The sequence below is a fragment of the Lissotriton vulgaris genome, chromosome 1_1, assembly GCF_964263255.1.
Source record: "Lissotriton vulgaris chromosome 1_1, aLisVul1.2, whole genome shotgun sequence".
Taxonomy (NCBI): domain Eukaryota; kingdom Metazoa; phylum Chordata; class Amphibia; order Caudata; family Salamandridae; genus Lissotriton; species Lissotriton vulgaris.
In genome coordinates, this window is record NC_141685.1 from 673622599 (window position 1) to 673632502 (window position 9904).

General features: G+C 43.9%; 1 pseudogene; it reads left to right on the plus strand.

The window, feature by feature from the left end:
- The first annotated feature begins 7897 nt into the window (after positions 1 to 7897).
- On the plus strand, positions 7898 to 9221 carry LOC147747637 (uncharacterized; annotated as a pseudogene).
- The last annotated feature ends 683 nt before the right edge of the window (positions 9222 to 9904 follow it).

Genomic DNA, 9904 nt, shown 5'->3' on the forward strand with positions numbered 1-9904 from the left:
AACTGTGATCCCGAAGCAATGGAAACAGGCCCAGAGACATGGCTAAAAAAGAAACGCATATTTACTACGATTTTATTCACCTGCAGGTATGTATATGTAAAATATAATGCACACAGTTATTGGTGGTAAATGCATTCATATATGTTATGAAAGCTCAAATATTTAATGCAGATGTCTCTGTGTAACTAGGCCGTCATACACCTGAACCTTTGGGGGGTGCACTGGGGATTAGTGACATGTATTTATAGTGCAAAGCTTGTGACTGAAATCACTGGGAATCTGTAAGTCATTATTTTAAATTTGTATTACATACAATATATGATAGGCTGCCGCAATATGTGCAAACCTGTTGAGCTTGATGTAGAAAGTCTTTTGCAGCAACGAAGCCTGCGATTTGCAAAATAACCGCGTTTGAGAATTCAAAATGAATTTTTTAATCTATTCAACCCATACGACTAGGTAACAGGTTACCAAATCAGAAAATGTTTTAGGAAGATATATATCACTATTTGGAAATCATGTTTAGCACCTGCCTTCTCAATATAGATTCATTATGGTATGTATGAATATTTTGCAACCAAAATCCAGTCGCACAACATTGAAAAGACTCGGACTCCTGAGTTGTGGTGGTAACACATTTTCAAATTGTAAAAGAAAAAGTTTCTTGAGGAGTAGGGAGTAAACTCTTAAATAAACTTACATTCATCCCTGTTTCTCTACGGAACATGGTCTGCAATTCGGAAAAAAAAACCATTTACTTTATTCAGATGCAATCTGACATCGTGGTCTGCTGGCCCAAGCACTAGACCATCCTGGTGATGGTATTCAACTGTAGTGAGTCACAATTCACAACCTACCTCATGAATGTTGATGTGGGAGGTTAGATTGGGACTATATAACAAAAGGAGGAGTACCACCATAAAAAAGGCTCAAAGTGCAATTTTGGTGGGATGAAATTCTAATGAGAAAAAAGAAGAAGTCCTTCTTTGTTTTTAATAAACCCCTCACTCACCGACCTGGTCGGTGACATGCTTCATCATCGGGGCCACCTTGACAGCCGAGTGCCGTCAGGGTGTGCTGCGACACCTGGAATACAGTGGAGCGGTTATGTGAGTGATGAATGCAAGAAAAAGAAGTAAGTGAGTTAAAAATTGTCCTGGTATGGCTTATATGTGAAAACTTTATTCTTAAGACTACTGGACAATAATAAAAACAGTGTATGTGTCGATACAGTAAAGGTTTTGTTATGACCAAATGTATCTATAATATGTGTGCAAGGTCTACATGTTTCAAACCGTGTGGAAATTGACGTTTTTTCTTCAGGACCAAAAAAAGAAAATGTAAAAAGTAAGGACAGCATCAGCCACTCAATCTATCACTAGAACTTGGGGTCTACCGGATGTCACCGGACATTACCACTGCGGAAATTGCAGCGTTTGTCATTTGACCAGGAACACAAAAACACTGGACTTGGAAGCTGGCAAAACATGGAGGCAGGTTTCTCACACCAACTGCAACAGCAGTAATTTGGTGTACCTGATCGAATGTACATGTAAGAAACGGTACATGGGAATGACCACTCGAAAAGTGAAACAAAGGATTTGCGAACACCGCAGCACCATACGCTGCAAGAAAAATGCAACCCGGCTAACAGATCACTTTATTGAGAAGGGTCACACACCAAACGACATGTTTTGGACTGTTATTGAACAAGTATCACCTGGACCTAATTTACAGAAACGCTTGTATGAGAAGGAGCAAAGATGGGTGTACAGACTATCCACACATCCAAATGGTCTTAACGATAATATACCATGGGCAAGTGTACTCTAAGTACTGTTATGAGACTCCAAGCCCTCTGTTTTAAAAAAATCCTGTATACTGACCCTCTAGGGTCATATATCCCCTACTGAATGACTGTTTCTCCTGAGAGATTTTTTGCCAATAGTATAATACCCTGCCCTCTGACCCTTTATAATCATATATCAACTGGTGCTGATCCCTTCTTCTTTGTCAACTCTCTTCAGGAGGGAGGATATCTACCCCATACCCGTCCATTATGTCAAATCCATAGTGTCAAAGGCATGTGGTTTCACAAACTCCACTTTCACCATCACGTGTTAAATGTGGACTACACTCCTTTTTGTTCCCTTGCATTAGCCAAAAGCAACAGTCTGCTAGTTATCTCTCCCCGTAAACAAAACTACTCGTTATGCCAACACGTTCCTAAAATTGCATTCCCGACTGGAACATTCTGAAACGCTATCACGTTTCCTTGACTACCCCCCGCTTGTGCCCATTGGGTCTCCGTAGTCTCTGTGAAGAACGCGCGACGTCATCACGCCACAGACACCACGCCCACCCCGACTCCGATGGCGGATGCCTTTACCTTCGGCTCCGCATTCGGCTCTTGACGGGCGCATGGAGGGGCGAAATAGGTACACGGCCTGATTTGTCCACGGAAACTGTAAGTACATCCTGGCCTTTCAAAAACGAAACGCGTCCGTTTCTACCTTTTCACTCGAGCAGCTGACTGGTACCGACGAGCATACCACTGGGTACTCAGCTGATCCATCTTCCTTTTCATTTACAGAATATGTTTTCTCTACTGTGGCCTCCCTTCCCTCTAAACCCGTGCAGGCAAATTAACCCCTGATTAGGAGTAAGCACGATTTACTTACATTTTGTGTTATGTGTAGTGTCTGTACTGTATTGTCATGTTTGGATCAAGTTGTAGCAATAGCACGTCGGTAATCCTTTTCACTCCTAAGGATATGAATGCTGCTGAATCACGCACTTTTAGTCTAAGAAAGCAAGCGGTAAACTAGTTACACTCTTTCACAATTCACACTTACATTGATAGGTGTGCCAAGAAACAATACTAGTTTCACCAAATGATAATGTTTCTCAATTCGATCACCACAATTGCACCTGATTAGTCCACATTAACTGATTGTGGGATGATTCACAGAAAGAGCAGATTCCGCCACTTCACTACGTTGCAGGCACGTAACTAGTTTTGGTGACTTATCTTTACAGGTTTTTTGCTATTGTTGTAACCACTTTTTGGGTTACCTTTCTCTTGCCCTATAACTATTTTTGTTATTAGGGAACAAAGGATTGCAGGTATGGCAGGGCGTTAGTGTACCCTGACCACCCATTTCCTTTTTTGGTCCTGAAGAAAAACTGGCAATTTCCAGGTGGTTTGAAACATGTAGACCTTGCACACATATTCTAGATACATTTGGTCATAATAAAACCTTTACTGTATCGACACATACACTGTTTTTATTATTGTCCAGTAGTCTTAAGAATAAAGTTTTCACATATAAGCCATACCAGGACAATGTTTAACTCACTTACTTCTTTTTCTTGCATTCATCACTCACATACCCGCTCCACTGTATTCCAGGTGTCGCAGCACACCTTGGCGGAACTCTGCTGCCAAGGTGGCCCCGATGATGAAGCATATCACCGACCAGGTCGGTGAGTGAGGGGTTTATTAAAAACAAAGAAGGACTTCTTTTTTCTCATTAGAATTTCATCCCACCAAAATCGCACTTTGAGCCTTTTTTATGGTGGTACTCCTCCTTTTGTTATATAGTTACCTATCCCAGGGGATCAGGAGTACTCTTCCGTCCACCCAGGTGGATAAAATCCCTTTACTCTCCCTATTTGTTTATATTATAGGTTAGATTGGGACCCATTATGATTCAGAATTTTGTGATCTGGCCTATTATTTTACAACATTATTTACCATTCACAAAAGGTGTTTAGAATAACAGAAGTGCATGAAAATAGGTTAGTAGTAACAGGCAGTAACTAGTGCAAACTTTTTTTTTTTAATAAGTTTCCATTAGAAGGATTCACTCTGGAATGTATCTGATAACACCCTTACATTGTGTCTCAAAAAGAAGTAACATTTGTCACTATAAAGCCTAAAATGTCTCCATTAATGAAAGTCATATACTGATTATCAAGCAGCCATTATGGAACATTTTATGGGGTTTTTATTTTTAAAGATTGGCAATGTTATTCCTAATTATTTTCACCACGTCAACCACTTAGGTCATCCAAAAGCCATTTGCAGGTGGAAGCTGCTTTGTTTGTGGTTTCAGTGCTTCTTGTGCCTCATGGTGTTGCGCTCCCTGTGCCTAATCCGCTCCCATGCAAGGTGCCCATAAAAAACATATGAGCCCTGATTGGGAACTGTGTTGGGTCGAATTTCTGTGTGGAATTCCTTTCAGCATGTTCATAAGAGGTATATTGTTTTTGCACCTGAATGTACTGCGTATAGGAACAATAAAACCGATTTTACCTTCAGCGAAAACCACCAGGTAAATTCACAGTGGGAATAGGCTGCATTGTAGGCCCTACCAAACCTTAGAAAAGGCACAGGAGGAAGCATCACATGCTTTCTGCACACCAGCCAACATTCTCAACTCTCCTAACCCTCTCCTTGTGCTTAATTTGAGCTAGTAGGGTCCACTGGCATTCCTTTTCGAGGACCAGCAATTATTTTCCTCGTTGAAAATTTCCAGAGAAAAGGAGCGGGAAAATGCACAAAGGGGAAGGAAGGAGAAAGAGAAAGAAGGAAAAACTGTCACAAAGGGAAACAGCTGGAGCCTGCAAGAGTGAGAGAAAGAAGCAAGGAGAGTCTAGTAGTTGATTCAAGAGACATGAGGTGGATTCCAGACTGTGCAGCTCTGGTATTCAGCACGCCTGTGCCAGCCGCAGGCTTCTGACCAGAGCACTGGGAGCTGGCACTTATTCTTCTACAAATGTAGTACGGCCCACTTCCCTGATTATGCGTGTTCAGTCAATATTCTAAAATCTTGCTCTGCAGTCGTTAGACCTGTTTATATCGTCATACTTAACACCTGTTTACATCTGGTACTGTCCCTTGTGGGTGGAAGAAGGAGGACATCAAACCCCTTTTTGAAAAAGTCAAACTTGAAACAAAGGGCGGCAGCTAATTTTATTACAAGATACCGAGGCTCCTATTGTGCAGGTTTTTTTACTTTTATGTATACAATAGCCAGGCAAGAAAACTAAGTTTCCTATCAAACCAAAGAGAAAAACTACAGAATGACATCACAATGTAAACACCAATAGGATGTTGAGTAACCTAATAATGATGTTGACTGTGAAGAACAATTCCTCATTTTTTGCTGCTCACGGTCAAAATAAGTCCTCTATTTTGCCTTTAATACGTTTTTAATAGATTACTGTACATGGTTATTCTATTGTTTCACATAGCTTTTTTATTGTTACTGTTTTAGCATTGTGCACCATCGCGCTCTTTGCTTTGTTGCTCTGCGCCTCCCATAATGGTTGTCCGTTTTTTGTTACAGGACGTTTCCTGTCCGCTATTCTCAGCTGTTCCTGCTGCCCTCCTGTTATTGGCCGCATTTCCTCACGGCTGCATTCTCCTGTTTTCTTCATTTGCTCGGCACAGGATGATTTCTCTCACGGAGCTTTGCCTAATTAGGACCACCCTCTGGTGCGGCCTTGTATTTTTCTCCGCTCCTTGCTCTTGGTGAGTTCACCTTCATTGGCAACTCCCTGCTTCTGATACATGCCCTTTTCTTTCAATCCACTCCCACACTCAATTTAAACCTTTATTGACTGTTTTTTATTCAATTCTAGGAAATTAATCAATCAATCAATCAATCATAGCATTTGTAAAGCGCGCTACATACCCGTGAGGGTCTCAAGGTGCTAGGCGAGGGAACGTTGCTACTGTTCGAAGAGCCAGGTCTTGAGGAGTCTCCTGAAGGTTGGGAGGTCTTCGGTCTGCTGTAGGCGGATGGGGAGGGTGTTCCACGTCTTGGTGGGGAGGTGGGAGACTGATCTGCCACTGGCAGTCACTCTTCGGATGTGGGGGACGGTCTGCTGAGCGGAACTGGCGGGATGGGGTGTAGAGGCTGAGTCGGCTGTTGAGGTACTTTGGTCCGGTGTCGTGGAGTGCCTTGTGTGCATGGGTGAGGAGCTTGAAGGTTATCCTCTTGTTGATGGGGAGCCAGTGCAGGTCTCTTAGGTGGGGTGTGATGTAGCTGCGGCGCGGGATGTCGAGGATCAGGCATGCAGAGGCTTTCTTTCTGGATGCTTTGGAGCCGTTTCAGGAGTTTGGCCTGGGCTCCTGCATAGAGTGCTTTGCCGTAGTCCAGTCTACTGCTGACGAGGGCCTGGGTGACTGTCCTTCTAGGTGTGGTGGGGATCCACTTGAAGATCGTGTGAAGCATGTGGAGGGTTTTGAAGCAGGAGGAGGAGACGGCGTTGACCTGCTTTGTCATGGAGAGTGTGGAGTCGAGGATGACCCCCAGGTTTTGCGCGTGGTCGGTGGGAGCTCCAAGTGCCGTCGGCCACCAGGAGTCGTCCTAGGCTGAGGGGGTGGACCCGAGGAAGAGGACCTCTGTTTTGTCAGAGTTCAGTTTCAGAGAGCTGTTCCTCATCCAGTTGGCGACGGCCTTCATTCCTTCGCGGAGGTTGGTTTTGGCGGTGTGGGGTCCTTGGTGAGTGAGAGGATCAGCTGGGTGTCGTCAGCATAGGAGATGATGTTTAGGTCCTGTCGTCGGGCGACGTGGGCGAGCGGTGCCATGTATATGTTGAATAACGTTGGGCTGAGGGATGATCCTTGGGGTACGCCGCAGATGATCTCTGTGGTTTTGGAGCGGAAGGAGGGAGGAGAACGCTCTGGGGTCTCCCGTTGAGGAAGGAGGTGATCCAGTCCAGGGCCTTCTCTTGGATTCCTGCGCCGTGGAGGCGTGCTTTTAGTGTGCGGTGATTAAGGTAAGAAGTAACTACAAGGGATTTTATTCATGGACTAAGTACCTATAATTCAACATGTGTCAATCAAAGGTTTTTAAGCAAATAAACCTATTTGTATCTCTAGGATAACTGGTAAATTTTTGAAGTAGTTCAAAATAACATGTTATTTTGAGCTACTTCAAAAATGTGCCAGTTATCCTAGAGATACAAATAGGTTTATTTGCTTAAAAACCTTTGATTGACATGTGTTGAATTATAGGTACTTAGTCCATGAATAAAATCCCTTGTAGTCACTTCTTACCATAATCATCCTTTGCCCAAGCCTACAAGGGTTTATTGGGTTTCCCCAAATCTATAGATTTAGTGTGCGGTGGCAGACTGTGTCGAAAGCGGCTGAGAGGTCCAGGAGGATGCGGGCCGCTGTTTCGCCTTTGGCAAGCATGATCATGATGTATTCGGTTGCGGCGATGAGGGCAGTTTCGGTGCTGTGTTTGCTACGGAATCCGGATTGGGACGGGTCCAGGGTGTTGCTCTCTTCAAAGAAGCTGGTCAGTTGTTTGTTGATGGCCTTTTCGATGACCTTCGCCGGGAACGGGAGCAGGGAGATGGGTCGGAAGTTCTTTAGGTCCTTGGGATCCGCCTTGGGTTTCTTGAGTAAGGCGTTGATCTCTGCGTGTTTCCAGCTCTCCGGGAAGGTTGCTGTCTCGAAGGAGATGTTGATGGTTTTCCGGAAATGGGGTGCGATTGTGCTGCTGGCTTTGTTGAAAATGTGGTGTGGGCAGGCGTCTTCTGTGGATCGGGAGTGGACAGTGTTCATGATCTTGATGGTGTCGTCGTCTGTGACGTTGGTCCAGGCGAGCAGGCGGTTGGTGCGGGTTGTGGCTGTGGGGGTGGGGATGCCGGCAGTTGCAGGCGATTGGCGGCGTAGAAGCTGTCATGGATGTCTGCAATTTTGCCATAGAAGAAGGTAGCCAGTGAGTCGCACAGGTCTTGTGATGGTGGGATGTCGTTGGTGTTGGAACTGGGGATGGAGAGTTCCTTCACGATGTTGAAGAGCTCTTTGCTGTTGTGTGCGTTGTTGTCTATGCGGTCTCTGAAGGTAGTCCTTTTTTGTGTCATTTTAACCATGTCTGAGGAGGAAAATTCCCAGGAATTTAAAGATAATTAAAAAAATTTTATTGAAGACTCAGTACAGCAGGCTTTTTCAGTCTCTATGCAGGATGAATCGAAAAATGTTTAAGCCTTTTTATCAAAAATGCTTTCTTCCTCCAATGAAGGCTCTTCTTTCAATAGTAAGAAACATGCAGCAACCTTTGGGTCCGCTAAAGGCGTTTCAGTGACATTTTGTCCTCCCACCGAGAGGTTTAAAAGTCGGAGTCTCCCTCCTCCACCTTCTCAAATCCAAGTTAAGAGACACTGACGAAGATGATGATGGTGTGTTGTATGACACAGATACTTTGGATGGGTCTGCAGATCCTACTAACTATGGGCCACCGGAAAAAAGGTGGACAACTTCTCCTCTTGATGGTGGTGTGTCTCACCCAGTGTCTCATGATTTAGTAGATCACCTCTGTGAACTCACGTTCAATCCCTCATTTATTCACCATCCAAACTCAACTGAGTGGTTGTCAGCGGACCATGTGGCTCAGTATGTATCTTTTTATTTACCTAATGCCCTGGGTAAGTCTACCAGGAATACATTAAAGTCTAAGTGTTCCTGCCCTTCCCTCCCTAACAAAATCACTGCTACTCCTATTATCGATTCCAATATGCTCATGTTCTTCACCAAGTTGGGCAAGGATCCAAAAAAGGGAGTGGATAGGGCCTGGTCTAACTGCCAGGATAGGATGCTAGATCTAGATTTGGTGGACCCTCTCACCAGGATTCTAGACTTGGCAGACGAAGCCAAGATGGATGGCACTCTGATTGATTCTGACAATCTCTCCAATTGGGCCCAATGGGCTAATTGCATTCTGGGCAATGTTAATGCACATATTTTCCTGGAAAGGCGAAAAAGTTTGTTACTAAAGATTGACCCTAAACTGGGTTCCCTGGCTTCTAAGAAGGTAGGTCCTTCGGCCAAAAGATTGTTATTCAGTGACCCTTTCATTAAAGAGTTAGACAAATACATTTCTACCTTTGCCACTGTGGATAAAGCTCCGCTTTCTCTCAAGTGGATCATTTCCCCTCGGATTTTCACCAGGGCCAGTAAAGGTCAGAGTCACTTTGCCGGCTGCTCCTCCAACAGAGGCTCCTTCAACCAGCAAAATCAATTCAACTCCTACTACAGATATTCAATTCTACCCACTCCAGACCAGAGGCTATCTGTCCAGATGCTACAGGAACATAGGAGAGCGGTACACTGGTTAGTGATTCCAGTTCTGGCCTTCCTCCCAAAGGAGACACAGACTGGCTCTGTTCCACAGTTCATGGTTTTCTCTCACCACTGATCCCTGGGCAATTTGGTCAGTTCAGGGGTATCTCATAGAGTTTTACTACCCTCTGGTTCAATTTTAACTCCCTAATCCTCTCTGTTTCACCAAGAAGCAAAACAGCCCCATACACCATGAAATTCAGTCCCTTCTCTCTAAACAAGCTATAGAAGAAATCTCCTTCAGTCCTCCAAGTTTCCTCAGCACCATTTTTCTTGTGCAGAAAAAGAAAAAAAATCGATTAGTCATATCTAAGAATTTTCAACAACTTTATAGTGTATCATCACTTCAAAATGAAAACCATGCTACATCTCAGAGATGTTCTAATTCAAGACGATTGGTTAGACACACTCGACCTTCAGGACGCTTATCTTACTGTCCCTATTTATTAGTCTCACATGAAATATCTACAGTTTCAATGGGCAAATTCTTTTTATCTTTAGAGTGCTTCCCTTTGGCCTGTCTTCAGCCCCTTGGTGTTTTAACAAGATTGTCATACCAGTGGTAGCCTTTCTCAGAGTTAAAGGTATTTGCCTTATCGTTTATCTCCATTTTCTGATCTTGAACAGAATACTTCTTCTTTCTCTCTTACACCTTTGTCAGTCTTTTCTCTTTCTTTCAGGTTTTCCTATAAATATCCAAAGGTCGGCTTTGTTCCAGACTAAACAGTTGGATTTCCTCTGTTTCCTGATCAACACTAA